Genomic DNA, 23,640 nt, shown 5'->3' with positions numbered 1-23,640 from the left:
ACCCTCAGGGTGGGGTTCCAGGTGCACTGGGTGACCCCAGATACTCCTAGGCTAATGGAATGCACTCTCTAGAAACAAAGTGCCCAGGTTAGCAGTGGAGGCTGCGTTGTGTGCCTTCTCCTGCGGGGTGGCCAGGCAGATGCCCTGAATGGGACTGATGGACAGGTGGGCCTGCAGGACAGGCATTCCCCAGTTCTGCAAGGAGGCCAGCCGTGGTCTCTCCACGGTGATTAGTTGGGGCCAGAACCTCTCAGAGGCAGATGGGCAGCCCTGGAGAAGCGGGGTAGGCCCTTATAGCTAGGGTCCACCAAAGCTATGCCATACTAAAAGTTTCCTGTCTCCATGCTTGCTACAGCTCCATCTCCATCTAATTTCTGGGAAAATCCCCCTGCCAGCTCAGATGCCCATGGGGATGTGGGGTCGCCTGCAGCTAGGATATCAAAAGTCCATGGCAAGCGTAAGCAGTCCCCCAGCCCTTTCATTCACCCTTTTTTCAGGGACTATTGAGGGCTAGGAACCAGCCCTGAGATTCAGGCACCCCAGGCGACACTCCCAGGTGCCACCCATTTAAGCCTCATTGTTTGTATCTTTTCTCCATCCACATTCAGCATTTTCTGTCCGAATAACTGTTCAAATGTTGCTGATTTAGTCGAAATCCCAGTCTTTCTGTGTGGGAGTGGCACTTTCCACCTGCATCTAGTTGGCCATCTTACTCCAATTCTTCTTCCTCATTTTTAACCACAATTGCCTGCCAGTGAAGAACATTATGGCAATGAGTGCGGTTTCAGGCACTCACTTGATTTTATTAAGCTACTAGCATTTGTATACACCATTGTTTTTGCTCTGTCAGTGCAAATGTCAACACAGTGGAAAAGGCAAATAACTCATTAGTATTATTATAAAAACAGTGGTGAGATTCTAGATATCTTGAAAAGGTTTCTAGGACCATCAGCTTTAGGGAGACCACAGTTTAAGACCCACTTCAGTGAAGAAATATGTTATAATAGGGACTTAGTTTGGGCAGTAACAGTCATAAAGACCTGGTGTTATCATGCTTTTTACCACAGGGCAATTTGTAAGAAGATAAGAGAAGGAAAAATTTGGCTCTTTGACATCCTTAGCAAATATTTCACACGCACACATGCAAACTTTGTAACAATCTAGAATCCACTCTCATGACCTCTCATTCCCAAGGCAGACTTTTACATAGTATTTTTCAGTTTGATTACTTGTGTTAGTAGTGTACAATGTAGGAGACAGAATAGATTGACAGAAATTCTCTATTCATTATTCTACTTATGTTCTTTCATTTCAAATATTAAATTACCAGATTAGCCATAAATATTTCAGCATACGTCATGACAGGGAGCACAGAAAAGAATAAGAGAGTTCTCAAAGCTTAGAAAAGGAGATGTTACATTCTGAAAGCAAACAGAAGGAAGTAGGTGAGCTGATGTTCAACTTTATCTCTTTCATCACGAAATTGCCTTAGGCTGACTCTGTTCATCTTTAATTCTAAAATCAGACAAGTGCAACTATGCACATAGATTTGTTTGTTTTGCACATGTATGGCTTAGTGGAAACATTGATGCTCAGCAAAGCATAAGATTTACCTAAAATAAAATGTGACTTTTTCCAGTGTAACTACAAAAATAAACAAGTAGAAATAGATCTTTTATCCCTGTTTAAATATAAAACAAGTGAAGTTGTTAGTCATAAATATGTATTATATCATTTATGAACATCCTTCAACACAGACTTAGGAAAAAACAAGGCTTACGAGATAGTACAAGAGAAAAATTATTTCCAAATACTTTTGATTGGACCAAGGAAACATCTTAGGTAATGAGTTTCAGTTAATAATATATTTCATTATGAGACGTAGTCCTGGACATTTCTTTTTCTTGGTCCAAATTCAGACCTTCATTCCAGACTGCCAGTTTAATATTTTGCCTCAGTGATACTGATATCTTTCCACTATGATTCATATCGTTGAAATGGAAGATGCTTCTGAGAGGATAAGGGCACTCAATATGCCAAATACTAAGATTTAGTGAATCAATGATCATGAAATAGAAAGAATAAAATAAACACATACACAAAGAATGGTATTTAATATTTTCACATCACCAATTAGTTTATAATAAAATTATTATTTCTATCTACAAATCTTAATTCCAATATACCTGTTATTTCATTAACCATTATCCTCCTATGACCTATATACATATTTTCTTGTTATCCCATAAAATTACGTAGATATACTTGTAAAAATGGCTAAGTTTGTAAAAGAAGCAGAGTTTCAAAATTGAACAGTTTCTTCATGTAATATATAATCACATTACTAGATCCTTTATACTATTCACAAACATATACATAAATACATATATATGTAGTGAGCTTTCATGCCAAGCTATCAAATACATTATGGCAGCATACCTATCTATATATAATATATAATATATATAGATAAAATTATTTCAAATAGATTTTATTCAATAACTATATTCAGTAGCCATCTTAGGAATCTATGTAATGTCACTCACTATGTTTCAGATACGAAATATGGAGGGTTTTCTCCATTTAAGGCATAGATATGTATACACACACTATATACACACACACACACATACACACACACACGCACATATCATGTATATATATTTCTCCATTTAAGTCATCTATCTACTTATCTGTCTATCTAGCAACCTATCTATCTGGTGGCATAATGTATTTGACTGATATATTGTCATGAAACTCAATATATCTTATGCCAGTAATCATAAGATGTCCTGTGATACTTTGTCAAAAATTTTATGTATTCTTTTCTTCATTTTATAATGACTCATTAACTCACAAAGGCAGTGATAGAGAGCATTGTTATTTTGCCAGTTATTCTCTGGGTAAATGTAGTTTCTGATTCTAATATGAATAAAAAAATAAAATTAAAGAGGCTCAAGTCACTCAAAGAGGCAGTCAAATATACTGCTATCCTGTTAATTATTTAAATAAGTAAAATGGGGAATTGTTTTCTAACACAGAGAAGGAAAATGAATAAAATGTAAATTTCCATAAATTAATATTTGCTTAAATTGCCACTATTTTAACATTAAAAAATTTTCAAATTTGAAAACTCGTATTTATCATTTTGCCAAAACAAATGTGTTTAATTTCTAGAGCATAATTATCACTTAATGTTGACCAGGATTTTTCAATGTAGAATCTCACAATTCTTAACTATTCCTCTGAATGCCCCACCCACTCAACTCTCATATACACATACAAAAAATTCTGAAATGACTTTGGAAACGAAACATGAATGATGATGATTAATGTCATACATGTTGCAAAACAAAACTGAAGGAAGAATTGAATATGTGATATCATTTCATCTGCCAGTAACCTTTATTGTATGAAATTGGAACACTACCTAGTTAAAATATTTGTAGAGAATTTTTTTTTGCATTCTTGTTCCTTCTAACTAACTCATTAAATCCCAACAGAAATGCCTAGATCCCTGTACAATTCATCTTATAAACAATCACCAGATGGTGGTTGATTGCAGTGCTTTCTAATTTACCATGAGAATTTTTAGAGAGATTTCCTATCAAATTTTATGCTTTGGTCTATGCAACTTGTTTATCTCAGTGTTTAAAACAAAATCCCTGCTTCTAATTTCATACTATGGAATTTTAAAAATCATACTTTTTTTTTTTTTTTTTAGAATTAATGATAGCTAATTTAGTTTATATTCTCTTATTGCAATGTTGAAAATATTTCACAATATTAGATTAAAATTATATTGACATACAGTTTTAAACAGATTTTATTCAATAAATATGTTCAGTTGACATTTTGAGAATCTACGTTATGCCAGATGCTATGGTTCAGGTGAGGAATATGGAGGATTTTCTCCATTTAAGTCAAAAGATACACTATCCTGAAAAAACAAAACAAAACACAAACTTGTCTAATTATTTTAATTGCCTCTTCAGGAGGATTCTGCTTGTGACATACGTTTGTTATGGAAAAAGCCCTTTACCATATGGGCTATTGGTGTTAAAATTATTAATGGTGTGTTGAAAATGTGTCCTCTATTTGTTGTTAAGGTACACTCCTCTTTTTGTTGAAAGAAGAATATGCTGTGAGCTTTAAATGCCTCCTATTGAATTTCATCTGCATTCATCTAAAATAAATTTCTTACTGTGTCAGGCACACAGACAGCAACATTTTGTGTCTTAAATCTATTACTGAGGTGTTTCCTTATTTTATACTTGTTGGCTATTTTTATTTTAAAAAATGGAAAGGAGGGATTATTCCATGCTTACATAGATAGACAAAAATTTTATTAGAATATATTCTTAAGAACGAACATATTTGTTAGATCCAGACAACGTCACTTCAAAGATAAGCAAATTAATGGAGGCAGGGACTATATTCTAGAGCCCATATTCTGTCCTAGTCTCCAGAGAAGACTGGTACAATGAACACGCTGAAACTTTCTTGAGATATCTCTTGGCAATCATGCCTCCATAGCTGGGTGCAGTAATATAATTTGAAGATATTTAAAGATATTTGAGGATATCAGACAAGATATCCCTCCACGTTGGTATCTTGCAGTAATATAAAGAACTGTTTTCATACAATTATTATTATTGTTTTCTTACAGTAAAGGGTCAGGTGATGTGCCCTTTGACTGTTACAGTTGATCTCTTGCACCAAACATATCTATTATTACTCCCCTATCATCCTTACAACTATAAAGATTGTATATGACAGTCATTATTTTCATGGAGATCATATTTTTTTCCTTCCTGTACCCAAGTCAATGGAAATACTTGAGAAACAGGCTGTCCAATTTAGCTCCTTCAACATAACATGTCTAAGTCTTAAATATATATATATTGATTTACAACCATAGTTTCTTAAATAAGAAAGATAAGAGGTAAACAGGAGAGTTTTGCTCCTTGCTTTACAAATCTCAATGAGAGACCATTCAAATAAACTGTTGCTTCTTTGTAATCAACCCCCAAGAGTTATTTACTTGAAATATTCTGTAGCTATCACTTGCTGAATTATCTGTTGTGATGTTAGAACAAAACTTGCGAAAATGGATATGAAATGGCTAAAAGTTATTTTTGAAAGTATGAGGGGCACTATACAAATGTAAGAGAAATAAAATATGTAAATGGAAGTTGTCATAATCTAATTCAAAACTTGACTTTTAAGTCTTGACTTTTAAATCCCAGAAAATATTTTGAAAACATATCAAGAACATATTTCACTTGAAATTGTTTATTATGTTTTAAAAATATTGATGATTTCTGCATTAATTTCATTGTACCTTTCTGTCTTAATTAATTTTTCTTAATTTAGAATGGTGTAATACTGAAGATTAATATTTTGAAAAACTGTAATTGTAAAAATATTTGTTGCCGGTGTTTAAAGATAAAATAATAAATACATATAAATAAAAAGAGAATAGCGCGGTGGCTCACGCCTGTAATCCCAGCACTTTGGGAGGCCGAGACGGGCGGATCACGAGGTCAGGAGATCCAGACCATCCTGGCTAACACGGTGAAACCCCGTCTCTACTAAAAAGACAAAAAACTAGCTGGGCGAGGTGGCGGGCGCCTGTAGTCCCAGCTACTTGGGAGGCTGAGGCAGGAGAATGGCGGGAACCCGGGAGGCGGAGCTTGCAGTGAGCTGAGATCCGGCCACTGCACTCCAGCCTGGGCCACAGAGCGAGACTCCGTCTCAAAAAAAAAAAAAAAAAAAAAAAAAAGAGAATATAGGTAAACATAAAATATATGTATGGGTTGTCTTTACTGTTGCTATTTTCTATTAATTATATATCCCTTCTAGTCTTTATCATCTTTTATAAAGAATTTAATTTTTCTAGTCAGTTAATTGATGCTGATATGATGCTAACGAGGGTTATCTTTAAGTTGGAATAATCCCAAGATTATTGAACCAAGGATGAAAAAAAGTAAAATAATATAAAGACTTTGGCTTGCTTGATATACTCCATTTTCTTAATTGAGTAATTCAAAATGCAATTATATTAATCGTGATGTTTGTCATGTACTTGATTTGTAAAAGTTATTTTAAAAATAAACATAAGAAAAAATCTGAACCTACTAAATGAAACCTGCTCTGAACCTGCTGAGTAGAAACTATTGCAATCATTCTAAAATTTATTCTAGGAATAAGCTTATAATGGCATGAATTCTGGGACTACTATTGAAATCATGACCTTGGAAATGAGCGAGTCTCCCAGAATACACTTTGGTATGCTCTGAGGTCATTACCACTTATGGGAACCTGATGGGAAGCAGACATCTAGACAGAATTTTTGGAACCATATTGAAGGATCGGTGGGAATAGAAAAAATAATTTCTCAACAAAGCTAACAGAATTGAAATCTTCAACCCAGTTATGCAGTATCATTATCTTCTGAGTGGGTGTTATGGGCACTAGAGTCAAGGAAAATTCCCTTTGACTGAAAATACCTTCATGACTCCTGCTCTGTAGTATTCTAGTTGCTGAATTCTTACATAGTTTGCCTCTGGTGCCGGCATTAACATATTTTGATCATGCCTGAGGGCATCCAACTTTTAAGCAATGAGAATGCACCATTGTATGGTAGTGATTTATGTATCAAACTTCAAGGCTCCCACATACACATATCCTAGCATCAATACTCATTGCTAATCAACTCATCCAAATGATTGTTTCCTGCGCAAATTGTTGAAAAAGAAAATTTGTTTTTAAGAGATTTACTTTCCTCAACAAGTCATTACACATGTACCAGTACATGCATTGCATATTTTCCTAGTAAATTGTAAGAATAGATTTCTCCAACGTTTTATACTAATTCCAAGTGTAATTTGCTTGAAATGAAATGATGCATTCTAGCAGGAAAATTTCAGTGAAGGGAGGATGCAGTAAGAGTGGGCACGATACATGGTTTATCTAATTCACTTGGATAAGTGAGGAGAAAGAGTGAGAAATACTCCTGCAGTGGTAAATTGGAGCCAAAGAGCCAACAACTGGCTCTGAACACCATATGAAATTGGTACGGCTTAACTTGAAAGCCAAAAGTGAATAACAGACATTTGTGAGTGTGTAAATACTGTGATCAGAACTGTGCTTTAGAGAAGTTTCCCTGGTAATGTAAGTGGAATCAGGAGAATAGAGATATCGAGGCAGCACACATCCAAGAGAGACAATACAGTGCTGAATTAGAGATAATAGTTGGATTAGAAAGTTGGGTACTAGGAAGATAGCTTGATTTCACGAATGTGGTACTAGGATGAAGTAAGAAAAAATGTTGAATTACAGGGAACAAATTGTGTGTGTCTCTTACTCATTCCTTAGCTGTCTTTTTCACCTCTAGGAAGTTTTTATATGTTCTGTTGATCCATTTAGCATGCTGAATTAACCACTTCTCTATTTAAACAGGCGTCTGTCTATATTCAGGCAAAATTCTAATAACAAAATATTGAATCCATCAATAGTATTTGATAAAGACATGTCTCCAAATGATAATATGAATACATTGACTGAATACAAAATTTTATTTTAGAGGAATGCAAGTATTAGGTCAAAATTTAGTGATAGCCTGACTTTTCTCAAAAGCCCTAAATTTCTCTAGACATGATTGATAAGATAATGGCCCTACTCTTATTTTTAAATTAGGAGTATCCTTAACATTACAGAAATACCTATGCCACAATTAATATTTACTTTGAAAGATGACTTTTTGTTTAAAATGTAGGATGCTTAATAAAGGGGCATTTAAATAGTTGCTGAGTTTATCTTGCCAATTAACAACTTCATCTATCTTTCTAAGTAGTTAAAAATTTTTGTCTTGTACAAGGAAGATATTTTCAAAAAATTCAATATTGTGTTCTAAATCTTGGTGAACATTTTTGTTAAACCTTGTGGATGACATTTTCACATCTCTGTGATCTTAGTTCATGAAAGAAAAAGCCAGAGCAGAATGCTTTATCAGCTAATCCTCACATTTTACTTTCACACCCATGGGAGATATTCTCATTTTAGCTGACAGCTGTACATTTTTATAATCACTGTGTGATATCTAGTACTTGCAGTTTGTTGGCCACTTTGTCAGCTGTATTGACATTTGATAGCCAGGCTATACCTAAAAGGACTTTTCAGGGAGATTGGTACTTTTTCCCTATTGACTTGGAGCAATCCTGGGGTAGGTCACTCATATTCTGCAAAGCAAGGAGACTGAGCCCTGTCAAGAAAAGTTCCATTGCAATCAATTGCACTTGTCAACAAGGACATTAGACTATGACCCATTCATGGTAAACAATGCAAATCGTTTTCACAGAAACATCGTATTAAAAAGATCCACAGAAAATCAGTGCGCTTAAAAAGTTCTGCATTGTCTTTCATGAATTATGTAATACCAAATTGAACTTTTCTCTTTACATTCCATAATAACTTGCCCTCCTTGGCATTGAAGTAGAAAGATGATATTTCTGTGAGTCAACTTGCAAGTTTTCTCTCAACAAGTATACTCAAGTTTACCGTGTGTTATGCATACTTAAGTACTTTTTGTAGGCAGACTGTGAGGAAAAGACCTAAGCATAATTCCTGCTCTTAAAAATATTGGAATTATTTGCAACATTTTTCTCCAAGTCTCCCATTTCTCCATTCATCCTCCTAACAAGAATTTTCACAGAGCAAAATTTTATAGTAGGTCAGATTTATAAATTTATAGTTGCATGAACCATGTTTTTAATGTCAAGTCAGAACTTTGTCTACTCCTAAGTTCTGAAAATTTTCTATGCTTTTATTTTCTAAAAGTTACGTAGGTTTACATATATATTGAAGTTCATGAACCACTTTGAGTTAATTTTTGTAAAATGTGAAGTTTAGGTCAAGGTGCTCCAGCACAATTTGTAGAAAAATCTAACCCTCTTTCATTAAATTGCTTTTACACCTTTTTCAAGGGGACACATTTGTGTGAGTCTATATCTGTTTCACTGATCTACGTATGTATCACTCTGCAAGTACCACACTGTCTTGCTTTGTATCTAGAGTGTTTAAAGAATAAGAGGCATTCATAATACTGAAAGATAGTCGGGTGCAGTGGCTCATGCTTGTAATCTCAACACTTTGGGAGGCCGGGACGGGCACATCACTTGAGGTCAGGAGTTCAAGACCAGCCTGGCCAACACAGTGAAACCCCATCTCTACTAAAAATACAAAAATTAGCTGGACATGATGGCACCAGGCTGTAATCCCAGCTACTCAGGAGGCTGAGGCAGGAGAATCGCTTGAACCCAGGAGGTGGAGGTTGCAGTAAGTCAAGATTGGTCCACTGCACTCCAGCTTGAGCGACAGAGCGAGACTTGGTCTCAAAAAGAAAAAAAAAAAAATCCTGAAAGATATATCCAGAATGCCATAGTCCTGAGTGTTAAAATTCTGAAAAAACAGAATTCTTAAAATCTAAAATCCTGAAAATCAGAATCATAAAAGATGAAAATCCTAAAAATACAATTCTGGGAAAAATAATTACAAGTTCTTTAAAATATATTTATTTACATTTTTAATAGATAATTTATTTGCAAAACATAAAACATAACAGAATGCATCTTAGGCCACTTTACACAATAAAATAGGCAATTATACATATTTTTGGCAGTCATAAGCACTCAGGTATACTAATGAAAGTAGTATGGGTATGGTAGCTCAGTTGCAAGCAAATTAAACATGTTCATAAAGAAATCAGTCAAAAGGAGAATTGTATACATGGACCTCACTGTGGTTGTTAATTGTGTGTACCCAGCTTTAAAACTGTGGCTATCTCAAATACTGTGATGAAAGCCTAAGCCTTTTGATGAGATCAATAAAATACTGCAGTGGGTCACCACCACATAGGAAGTCACCCAAAAAGCCAAGATCTCGAGATATTTCATCTTTCACTAGTCCAGATAAACAAAATAGACATCACTTTATATATTGAAGAAGCTTCAGCCCTTTTACGTACATGTGCAATATTTACACAAAAAGTCAATGTTGTGATCATGCAATTTCCTGGAGCTAAGTTTGCAAAAATGCATAAAACAAATTAGATCTCTCTAAAAGTCTCTCCACAATTTGTACTTCTCGTATTAGAAATAATGTGAAGATAAAAATACATAGAATCGTATACTGTAAAATATAGTCCTGACAATGTATAATAGTAAAAAAAAATTAATCAATTAAAAATTGAAATACAAAAAAGTGTACTGCAGGAATTGATTGCAGGCAGTTGTGCAATGATAGAACATAAAAGTTGATGGATTTTCACAATCATTTACTGTACGTTGAAGCTTCGTGTCATGCTAAATAGCTTTAAAAACATTTAGGACATGACTCCCTTTATAGTTCGCGCCCACACATATTTTCTATGTGGCACTGCTCTTTTTGATATTCTTCTATAATTTGACATTGACCGACATGAAGATTCCTTTTTAAATTTCTCATCTTCTGTGCCATGGTCCTATGTTGTTTTGTGTACCTATTCCATTCCATTCCATGTGCATACATATTCAGGCCACATATTTAGTGGAACCAATACTGGTGATTGAACAGCAATATCATGGCATGTTTTCATATCCTACTATGCACATAATTACTTTCAAACTAGTCAGTCACTTCGCTGGATTCTTCAGGCAAATGAGACTTTAATTCATTAAAAGGTCCTGAATGTCATCAGCTGGAAGTAATGCCAATGTCCGCAAATGATGAATTTTTAAAGTGAAGTTTTTGTCATTGCCATATCACACGGCCAACTCACTCAACTGAGCTCAACTGAGTTTTCTGCCAAATACAAATAAAGGCAATAGCAAGGTAATAGCTACACCACAAATGATGCAGTTAACATGATGTAACCATCCTGCATACAACTGAAAATGTAGTAATTCCATTCCCAACATTCGGCTTTTTGACTTCAACATTTGGGATTTTAATGTTTCAGGATTGTGATTTATAGGTTTTAGAGATTAGGAATTTTGATCTTTAGGGATATTGATTTGTCAGGAATTTAACATTTAGAATTATGGCATTTGAGACTGTGTCTTTTAGGGTTGTGATCCAAACCTCTAAATAACTCTTAAATCTCAAATTAAATGACAGCAACAATAATACAATCAGAAAATGAGAAAAAGACATAAAAATACAATCCACTGAAGACACTACAGAGATGACAAATAAGAACATGAAAAGATATTCAACATTTTTAGTCATTATAGAAATTCCAGCTAAAACCACAATGCAATGCAAATTAAAAGCACACATATCAGAATGGTTAAAATACAACAAAAACTTAAATGACAGCAAGAATGTACAGAAACTTGATAACTCATACATAACTGATAGGAATGTATTATAGCCACACTGGAAAAGGGCTTGGCTGTTTTAAAAAAATATATCTAAAAATGAACTTACTACATGACCCAAAGTTGAACTCTTAGGCATTTATCCCAGTGAAATGAAATCTTATGTTCACAAAGATATTTGTACATGGATGCTGCTATTTGTACTTGGCATATAGGGATAGTATTGTTTAAATCCTAATTTCAACAATTTATTTAAAGTTATATGATTGCATGAAGAATAAAGATGATGTTTTATTCACCCACATGTACTTTTATTTAAAAGGTAATTTTACTGTCAAAGAGCAATATATAGCTGCATTAAGACATTTATGGGAATAATTTCAAAGTCACACTGTAAGGGAGTGTGAACATAGGAAGGAAAATTATTTTAGCTAATTTTTAAGTAATCTACACCATATTTGAGCATGAAAGGTTGAGTTTAATGTTAAAGTGAAAAAAAAATGAAACCAACTGAAACATAAAACTAAATATTATTCCTGTAATATTTAGGATACATATTAATCTTTATAACAAAGATACACAAAGATACAAGGGTTCACATAACATTGAGTTTACTTCTCTCTTCCATGAGGTTGTCAATGGAACCCATTTAGCTGGACAATTCTATCAAGCTCACTGAACCTAAGGGAGGTATTCATTTTACTACTTCACAAACAGAAGGAATCAAAAGAGAAAGAGAAGGATAAGCAAATGTGTCTTTAAACAAAATAATAGTCTCCCTCTGAGCACTGATGCTCCTCAACAAAACAAGTATTTTTTTTTTCTTTTTTTAAATGGCAAAAATAGATATTGTGGGAAATTAGTAGTGTCCATGGAAATAACATTTGTCATTAAAGCCATAATGATCCTAAAGTTTGGTTTAATATAAAGAAGCAGCAAAATGTTATGTTGTGTAATGGTTGCCTGGGAAATTAATTGCTAATAAGGGGGTAAAATATCCTAGGGTAAGATATTTTAAAAATACTAGTGTAAAACTGTACATTTTTTACATGATTACTTTAAAGATTTAATCTGCCATTGTGCATTATAACCTTTTTTATACAGTAGAATTTTGAGCAGCATTTTCATGAGAAATTTTTTTGGAGGAAGATTTAACAAAAATAGTGTTCTGAAAAAAATACACTGGAAAATATTGTATAATATATTAACATATATATATATATATATATATATTTTTTTTTTTTTTTTTTTTTTGAGACGGAGTCTCGTTCTGTCGCCCAGGCTGGAGTGCAGTGGCCGGATCTCAGTTCACTGCAAGCTCCGCCTCCCGGGTTTACGCCATTCTCCTGCCTCAGCCTCCTGAGTAGCTGGGACTACAGGCGCCCGCCACCTAGCCTGGCTAGTGTTTTGTATTTTTTTTAAGTAGAGACGGGGTTTCACCGTGTTAGCCAGGATAGTCTCGATCTCCTGACCTTGTGATCCGCCCGTCTCGGTAACTTATATTATTTTAATGATACCTAATCTCAATGACTTATTCATATTATTTGAAACATTATAGATATACTTTCCTTCCAACTATTCAGCATCACATTTTGGCTACAGTATATACCCATGGAATTTGAGTGAATGAATTAATCTTTATGAAAGTATAAAAATATTTGTTTACAAAAACACATAATAAGCTCAAAATAGCAGAGAGAGATGAAAAAGAATAAAATTTTAAAATTCTAATATTGAAAACATTTTCTCATACATGAGACAAAAGAAACCTAGAGTGAGACAGTAAAGAACTGGTTGAGAAGTTCATGTATTCCAATTAAGAATATACTATGCAATACTTCATAAAGGGTTTGTTTAATTTTTTGTTCTTCTGTCTTTTTATTTAGACTTCCACAAGGACAGAAATGTGTTTATTGTCATTGCTTTTGTTTTTATTATTGTTATTTTGGTAGTATCATTGAAACCTTGAATAATGACCAGAACTTGGGAAGCACCCGATAAACATTTGTGGAGTAAATTAATTCCACTGAGATTTAATCCTGAAAGACATACCATAAGCTGTACTAATGAAGGAATTAAGGAATTAATAATTCCTTAATTAATTGAAAATGCTGTTTCAGTATGTCAGAACACAAGGGTATTCATACATGGCTTGTTGAATTGCATCTCCAAGTTGTTAAATTAATAGCTCAGATATTCTGAGCTCTGGGAATTTTATTCACATTCTGAAATTTCCTCAAACTATTTACTTAAGGGTTTAAACAACAGTATAGAACTCCTTTGAGGGAATGATGAAAAAATTAAAAGGCTTGTTTTGAACAAGAGACTATTAATATGAATAGGTCATTTCCAGGTTATAAAAACATTTCTGAATTCTATCTTCTTGCTAACTACAGTATATACTCACAGCAATCAGGCACTTCCCTTAAAACTATGTGTGTTTTCTAAATTCAAAAAGATGTGATTTCAGGTGTTTATAAAGCTCATATTAATATATTTTAATAAATTAACTTCTTTGGTAGACTTGAAAAAGAATAATCTTATTTTGGTTTGACCTTAATCATATTATATTTTAGATTCACCCTAACTCAACATGGGAATATCATAATTTGGTCTTTAACTTACATAAGATTGGTTGTCAGCTAAATATGTTTGACTCATATCATTGTAAATATAGAACATTTTTCTTTCACACTGTATTTTCTGACATTTTTTTTTCTTAATCCTTAATTAAAGGAAGTATCTTTATTGCCAGAAAATCTTCTTGTCCCTAGTTTTCTTTATTCCAAAAAAAATCAAAAGCTGGTTTATGATTTAAAGGCATTTGGTAGAAAAGAGATGAAAGGGGAAGAAGTAAATATCCTTTGTTTATCACATATTTTTAAGGTAACAAAACAACAATATATTTTATGTATTAATGCACATGTGTAATATTATTATAAATTTTTTAAAAGACCAACAACAACAAAAAAAAACCCCAGACACATTCAGTGATAACGATATAAGTTCCAGAGCTGCCTCTAAGGACAGAGGAGAAATGGTATGAAAGAATAGAGAAAAGGAACAATGAGCTTATCTGTAGTACTTTTTCTTGTGTTTAAAAAAAAGTCTAAAATTAAAAAGCCAAATGAATATTTGTTCATTCTAGATGGTGAGCTGTTATGTTAATTAGTTTCTATACATTTCTGTGCTATAACCTTCATTTTCAAAACTTTATATAATTACAAAAGCAAAATCTATTCCTGTACAGTTGTTTAACTTGCACCATGCATTTAAACTTACACAATTCTGAGAAAAATCATCTAAAGAAATCTATTAACACTCAGTATTTAATCATTTTAACTGTTAACATATTATTCATCTTATTGTATTCAAGTAATACGATACTTTATCTATAAAGCCACTGCTAAATTTCTAGCCCCATACAATAAAAGCGTCTCCAGAATGTATTCCATCTCTTTTACTTCTTCATTTTTTTAATTCCTCAAATATACAATCTTCCTTCTGAAACAGAAGCATACTCCTTGGACCTTGTTGATTTTCTGAAACTTTCCTCTTCTCACCACTAAGAGAAATTTGTGTTTTGTCCTTTGCTTGCTTTGTTTAGCTTCATCACAACACACACTTGAAAGTTCTAAGCCCTAGCTCATGGCATTATCTCTGCCTGGAGGGCAAGTCCTCCATTGCCTGCTCAGTAGAAGTCCTCTCAACCTTCACTCCCATTTTTCAGTCAGCTCCCTACAGATTTGTCTGATAACTCATTGCTTTCACTGCTGCGTGTGTTCCCGTGTACAAATCCCTATTGCTGCAAAGCCACGGCTGCTTTCAAGAGACTGCTGTGAGTTTCAATCTATAAACGATAATCATGGAAGCCAGAAGCCTCTGGTTTGAAGATCTCTTTATACACCTTACTATAATGGATGAAAGCAGATACTTGAAATAAAAAATACTAGTTTCTAGTCTTGTCTCTGCAACTTAAAGGGGAGTAATTTGGAAGAGTTTCACAAACCTTATTAACCCTGTTATGTTCATATACAAAATGGAGGTAAGAAAATACACTTTAGGATTGCTGTGAGGGTTGAGTTTGCCAATCATATTTCTGCCTTCTAGAAGTGCTCAGTATGTATTAATTATCTTTCTTCATAATGAGTCATGTCTTTGCCTCTATGGCCAGTAGAAGGAAATCTCCTCTGTTAGAAAAACCCCCAATTGTTGCCCAAGGAAGCACCACTAAAATCTTGTGCAAAAGTATATGCTTTTATTACTCAAAATGTGAAGACTTGTTAGAAAAAGGAGCAGCCCCCTATATAAAGTCCCCCTACTATTCTCAGAAGACTTCTTAAAAATGTGTATTACTCTAGGCATTGATGCAGGAATGTAAAAGAAATAAAATAGACTGTACTTTCAGGGCACTTATCTAATTAGACAAGGAGATACAGTATTTACGCAGGTAATACCAGGGCATGAAAGGAGAGGAAATAAGACTTTGAGATAGGTTTGTCTAAAGAACTTTACAGAAATGCAAAATTTCACGTTAATGACCTTGCTTTTAAATATCTGAGCAATTGCAAGATCAGTGACAGTCCTTTTTCAGTCTGATAAAATGAGAACAGAATCACAAAAGAATTTTTTTCTGAAATCACACCATAACGGCAGGTGATTTTTTTTTTTTTTTTAATAAACAGAAATATATTTCTCACAGCTTTGGGTCTGGAAGTCCAAGATTTAAGTGCAAATATAATCAGGGTCTGGTAAGGGCTTGCTTCCTTATTTGTAGACTGCCTGCTTATTGTTGTGTTCTCTTGTGGTGGCAGGAGGGCAAGAGAATTCTTCAGAGTCCCTTTGATAAGAGTGCTCCTCCCTTTCATGAGGAATCTACCCTCATGAGTTAATTACCGCCCCAACTCCCCACCTTCTAATACCGTCACCTGGGGGGGGGGTGGTTAAGATTTCGCCATAGAAGTTTTTGGGAAGCACAAATCTTCAGCCAATTGCATTCTCTCCGGTGAGCTTCTTGTTTGGATTTAACATCTCTCCTTTGTGCTCCGATAGAACTTGTGTTTGCATTATATGCTTATTTCACTGTACTGTCAGATATTTGCTCTCCTTACTAGACAGTGGCTTATTTACTTAGTTCGTTTCAATAGACAAATACTAGTTGTGTATATTTATGGGGTACAATGTGATGTTTTGATTGTAAAAAGATCCAGTCAAGCTAATTAGCATATCCACCATCTCACCAACTTATTTTTGTGGTGAGAACATTAAAAATCTATTATTTTAGCGGTTTTGAACTACTATGCTAAGTTAAATATGCTAGACACAAATGACAAATACTATATGACCTCACTTATATGTATAATGTACAAAAGTCAATCTCATAAAAAAGAACTGAAAGGTGGTTACCAGAGGCTGGGTAGGAGAAAGAGGGATGGAGAAAGGGAAAGTGTTGATCAAAGGGTACAAAGTCTTGGTTAGACTGGAAGAATAAGTTTAGTGATTTTTTGGACAGCATCATGACCAGTTAGTAATAATGTATTTTATAGCTTAAAACTGGCAAATCATTTTTTGAATATTCAGTGTTCAGGGTCTGCAGTAGGACAGGCAATTCATGTTAGTACCATGGGCCTTTTTTATTTCTTGGATGTAGCAAAGAACTTAGACTGAGAATTTGTAATTACAAATGATGAGTTTTATTTATTTCGATAGGAGAACTTAAGTCAGTTTTCTCACAAGTAACATATTGATTATGATGCCTATGTCAATAGTGGTGCTATGCTGATTAAACAAAAATAGATTTACAAATTTACTGTTACCTCCAAAATTACTTGATCAGACATGGTTATTATGATTATTTGTGTGTCCTCTTAGGTTCGGACTAAGATATATGTTTCTAATTCTGCTAGGAGACCCTTATGCAATTCTTTTTAGGCCTAAAGCTTCCTCTCACTCTGTATTTAATGCCACCTCACTTCTAGATAAAAATAGAAATAAAAATTATAACTTTTGATGATAATTTTTACAAAATCACATCAAGATTCTTGTGTGTCCATTTTAGGAAAAAGTACACTGCACATTTTGTAAGAAACAGAACATTTACACTTCCCAAGCTTTCGTGAAAGACCTCTGTTCTCACAAAAACAGGAAAGACCATGCCTATTGAACATATATCATGATAAATGGAATTGTGATGGGACCTTATTTCTAATCATTGCTGCCTTAGCAGAACTTAAAGGAAGTCTAGAACATTACCTAATTCTCGAATAGGTTTCAAGAGTCTCAAAGGACTCTTTAGGTCTCCCATCCCAGAATGTGACTAGTCTTGACCTGCTTGGATATCCTGGGAAGAAAAAAATCTCATAAGAATAATTTTGAAAATGTAAGTTTCTGACAGAAATTCATCCTTCAATGGGCCTTCTATGCATCACTTGTTCTGAACATGTCTCATTTCTTATCTTGAAAAAAAGCTAAATTATGAACATCACTCCTTACACCAACTCACTAATAAACACTAAGTATTTTAGATTAGACTACAGAATTACATGTTTCACATTAAAAATAATTTATGGCAATTACATCATATATAATAGTAATGCAGTTTTTATAAATACAGTAAGTGCTTACTGTCTGGTACAAATGTGTCATCATCACATAATTTTAAATAAAAATTCTCTGAATTTCAAATACTTGTACTTTTATTCTATAATTCATTAATATGTTGAGGAGGCTGATAGAGGTAAAATTCCATTATGATGAAATACAGTACTTCCACTCTGTTTTGTTGTTATAGGCTTATCTCATAATGAATCTTTTATTTGATATCAAATTTCCAGTCAGCAGAATTTGAGTAAAATTTGAATTGATGCCCAGTTTTTCTAATTCATTAGTGAGAAAAAAATACTTTGAACTCAGCAGAGGAAAAAGGGAAATGTTTACTGTCATCTTTATATCCCTATGCAATAAACTGGAGAAATAATTTAATTCTTTTCTTGTCACACTTTCCCTCTCACTCTTCTTCCATCTTCTCTTATTTTTCCCTTCTTTCACTGCCACATTTTTTCTCTCTCTCTCTCTCTCTTTCAGCAAGATCCTGAACATTTAGTTTCAATGAGTGGTTTAAAGTTGTAGGAGGCCTTTGGGGAACGGGATGACAATATTTGAGATTTAGAAGTATATAAGTTGAAAATGGGTAATGGAGAAATTAGAAAAATAATATCTCCATTTCAGCTTCTTTGGTCTCAGACTTTTTGGGCTTGGACTCACTTGACTCACTCTGGTAATGCAAATGACACTTATATTCTGTTTTGATAATGGCTGTCTCTGGGATTGAGACCATAGGAATTATCCGCACTGTAATTTGATTCATTGTAGAAGGTTCGATGCAATCACATTATTGTAGTTCAGTCAATATTGGCCATCTGCCTATGGTAGAAATAACTTGGTTAAGAAGAACATTTCTTTGTAATGATGTTTGCTACAAATGGGTTTAAAAAAGAAAAGTGCACTCTCCGTTATTTATGTGGGTATTCCGTATTTGGTTCCTCTTTATGTCCTTTATGACAGGGATCATACATCTAAAATTATGCTAAATTAAATGAAGTGCTTAAATAGTTCGATATTTGTTTATAGTTTTGTTGAAGATGATTATAATGGATACAATGATAATGATAACAGTGCAAATTTGATGATGAAGATGATAATGAATAAAAATAAATGACAAGCTCAAACACAGGAGAATGGACTCTTCTTCAATGATAAGTGTTTATGTAATTGAAAATGTAACACTGTACAGTTCTGTCTATATTAGAAAATTCAAATTATGACATATATATTGCTTACTAGAGTTTTTGTCATTTTGTTAAATTGTTAGTAAAATGACTATTTTTCCAAAATGCCAATTCTATTTTTTTCTTTTAGTTTGTATATTAGTTTCCCAGGACTTCTTGAACGAAGTGCTACAAACTGTGTGGCTTAAAATATCAGAAACTTTTGTGCACCAAAATATAAGACATTACCACTACAGAACTTATTCATGTAACCAAAAACCACCTGTTCCTCCAAAACTATTGAAATAAAACATTAAAAAAATTAAAATAGAGACTGCAAAAAAGGAATATGGACTAATTTTATGATGAAAAATGAACCTAATCAAAACAAAACAAAACAAACAAAAAACAAATTTATTCTCTCAGAGTTCAGGAGGCTGGAAGTCCCTGAGTATGGTGCCAACATGGTTACTTTCTGGTGAGCTCCCTCTTTTGAGTCACAGACTACAGCCTTCTTATTTTATTCTCACACAGGAGAAAGAGCAATAGAGCTTTCTAGGTTTCCTTCTATAAAGGCACTAATTCCCTTCCTAACAGTTCCATCCTCATGACCTAGTTAACTCCTAAATGTCCCACTTCCTAATACCATAACCGTAGGTGGTCAGGAATTCAACAAATGACTTTTGGAGGAACTCAAACTATCCACAGCAGTGGAAAAATTTGGAAATGAACATGTTGGTAGGGTTGGTTCTTTCCAAAGGCTCTGAAGGGAAATCTGTTTCTTGTTTCTCTCTTAGCTTCTGGTGGTTCCCAGCAATCCTTGGTATTCCTTAGATTGTACATTGATCACTACGGTCTTTGCCTTCAGCCTCATAGCATCTCCGCCATGTATCTCCATGTGTCTTTACATCACCTTCTTCTAAGGATACCAGTTGTTGCACTTAGTGTCCACTCTAATTCAGTATAATCTCATCTTAACTAATTATACCTGTCAAGACACTATTTACAAATAAGATCATATTCTGAGGTTCCTGCTGTACCTTAATTTTGGAGAGACACTATTCAACCTACTAAAGTTGTTTCTAGATCCTTAGATTCTTTGGATCTCCCCACTGGGGAAACAACCTAGTAATTGGGGAAAATAACCTAGTTTATTGGGTTATTATAACCAACAGCCTAGGTTATTGGGGAAATAACCTAGTTATTTATGATTACTTACAAAATAAGGGTACTTCATTACAACTCTTGATAGTCTAATCTATGATATCAATGCCCTATTAGTTTTACAATAATATAGGAAATAACTGAAATAATATTTATTTTGATTGCTTTATCTTTATTGTTATCATTGTCATAGTTGCTTCATTTTATTTTCATTATTTTATTAATGTCTTTTATTATTGCAGTTATTTTTCTTTTATTATTTTTATTTTGAATTTTATTTACAAACTATTTTTCTTGTTTGATTAAACTACATTCTATTAATTTAGTAGACATTAACAAGCCTGTGATGTTACTCTCACATTTCTAGATACTTTGAAACATTAATATAAATTAGATATAGTTTGTTGCTCTTAAACTTATTGCAGTAAGAATGATATATTTGTGTCTACCTCTGTAAATACTATTTATCTTAAACATCACAGTTTTGGCAAACGGTTTGGTAAAATAAAACATTTATCAACTTTATGGCTATTAATAAGTGATGCCAGGACTAGTGTTTAAGCTTGTGACTTTCATAAAATGCTAGAATATTCTAAGACATGAATTTCAAGTTATTGGTGAAACAAAATCAACACACACTCAAAAACACACACAATTTATAAGAACAATCAGTTTGGATTTTGTGAGTAGAAGTGTATTTTTTCATATGTATGCTTTGTGTGTGGGTGTAAGTGCATACAAAGGCTTTCAGAATTCAGAAACATTATACAAAGCCTCAGAGGTCCTCTAATCCAATTTTCCACCAAGGCATGGTTCTTCTGCACAGTGTTACAGAGATGGTCATTTGGCCTGGTGCACTGCTGGAAGGAGGTTACTCACTACTGATTCCATTTCAGAGAAACCCCCACCATAAGTATCTTTGTGGAAGCCTCATTTTTGATAACATTTACTATTCCATTAGCTCAGTCCTTTGGCAGAAAAAAAGCAGCTTCCGTCTAACCAGGAAGGGATACACATATGGTAATATTTAGACTGTTGAGAGATATGGCAGGATAGCAGGTCAATTTCAGAAGCCTTAGAGGTTTTCTAGCATGATCCAGATGTTAATGGGTATGAGGTGGCTAAAAATGTGTTCTACTACAGAAAACTGCTTAGAAGATTGAGCTATGGGTGGCCTTCTGCACCTCAATGTCTTCTTTGCTTCTGGTGCCGCAGGTCAAAAGTAAACCACAGGAAAGACGGGGGATATTCACGGGCTTTTGAATAATCTTGTAGCATGGTAGCAGAGCTCAGGGTCACAGAACCTGACCCCTGGGGGAAGGGATGTAGGGCAGGGATTAGAGAGGTCTGAAGAATCCTAACTTTATTGAGAGTTACTGCTCTGGAGCCTCAAAAGATACATATTCTCAATAGCAGAGATCTCCAAAGCGTCTGAATCCTGAGGGTAAGTGAAGAGGATATGACATTTTGCCGCAGCTTCTTAGAGACACATCAGATCACTGAGAAGCAAAGTGGGCAACTATTTAGAACTGTAAACAGTATGAGATATCGACTCAGAGTACAACTTGTCAAGGTAACCAGCCACAGTTTCATAGATACTAGCAGACGACACAAGTATCCTGGGTCAGAGATAAAGGACTTTAGTCCTCAGTAAAAGCAATAGCCAATGTATGAGGATTGTTTTGGTCTAGTTTCCTAAGGCCCTGATTATGCAAGGCAATGCAAGAAGAGCCAGGTTCAACCTGGACCTAGCGTGGGTTGCATTGTCTGAGGGGAATTCAGATCTGAGGAGCCTGAAGCTATTAAAACATGCAACAAAGCATGCCTGACCTTTGCTCAGGAGAAACACACTATAGCAGAATTTCAAGATTTTTTGCTACATAATCATATTAAAAAAGATAAACCAAAAGAATGACAGTCCATTCAAAAGATGTGCCAAAATGTAAGAGATCTATGGAGAATTGTCTCCCCATAATAAAAGTATTGCAAATTTGAAATAAAAAGTAACGTTTTAAAATATCAATCACAGTTATTTATGTGAACACACTTTTTATATTTGGCATAATTCACACAGGTTATATCTTTCACTATTCTCTGAAGCAAATATTATAATACAGAATAGTACTGGTATAGGAACAGCCGATTTTTGTGTGTTTCTAGAAACAATTATTTTTAGCTTTTGGTGGACACATACAATAGTCAAGATTAAAGTTTGTTTCTCCAGGGGAATTAAAAGATTAAAAAAAAGTATTTATGTCTTTCTTACCTTACTCTTTTTATCATTTCACTGAATCTCATGATTTAAAAGTCAATTAACACACTGAAATTCTACATTTTATACTTCTAGCTTGAATCTCTCTTCATTTTCAAATGTTTATAAAACTTCTCCCTTTAGATGTCTAGTAAGCATCTCAAACTCAGCATGACCAGGACAAAAGCTTCTTAGGCTCAACTCCTAAATCTTCTGAGGTCTTCTTAAATTCAATGGGAACTTCAGCTTGTGGATTACTTAGGTTGATTATTTTCTTAATCTGACATCACATAGAGATTCATCAGCAAAACCAAACGTTGTATTTTCATAATATATCCAGATTATAGACTTTCCACTGCTTCTGTTGCTACCACCTTCTTTGAATGTGTGATCCTCACTTCTGTTATTGTCCTTGCCTTTGAACTAGTTTCTCTGCTTTTGATCTTGCCCTTTTACAGTGTATTTCAGCACAGCAGCAAGAGTATTCTTTAAAAACTAGTTAGATAATGTCACTCTTCTGCTTTAAATTTTCCAATGGCTCCCAATCTCACTTGGAGTAAATCCTGAATCTTTACAATGGCCTACATTGATCTTCATGATCTCTCGGCCCTTACTGTCCTTTTGACCTAGTATTTTACAACTGTCCTTCTCCCTGGCAGCATTCCAGCTCCAGTTGCCTGAATGTCCCACATGTAACTGCTATTGCTCTGCCTGGATTCTTTTTCCCCCGATATATCCGTGAAGATCTCTTGCATTGGTTTCAGAATTTTCCTCAAATGTCACCTCTCCTAACCATCCAATAAATATCATAACAAAATCAAATGTCCACTACCTTTGTTGTATATTCATTCCTATTCTGTTCCTTGGTTTTGTTTTCCCTTTATCTCAGTATCACTTACCAGCCTGAATCAGAAACTCCATACATGGTAGATGGTATTCCTCCCCTCTTATTTGGTGTCACTCACTGGGGAGCAGAGCCAGTGGAGAAATGCTCTAGCATTCTCTCTTTCTTAGTAGACAATGCCTAATAAATATTCTTGATGCTACCCGGGAAGTGCCAGCAAAGACAGTACAAACCCCCCTTGCCCAAAGCAGCACA

This window comes from Chlorocebus sabaeus, chromosome 8 (assembly GCF_047675955.1).
Source record: "Chlorocebus sabaeus isolate Y175 chromosome 8, mChlSab1.0.hap1, whole genome shotgun sequence".
NCBI lineage: Eukaryota > Metazoa > Chordata > Mammalia > Primates > Cercopithecidae > Chlorocebus > Chlorocebus sabaeus.
This window is presented reverse-complemented; position numbering follows the sequence as displayed.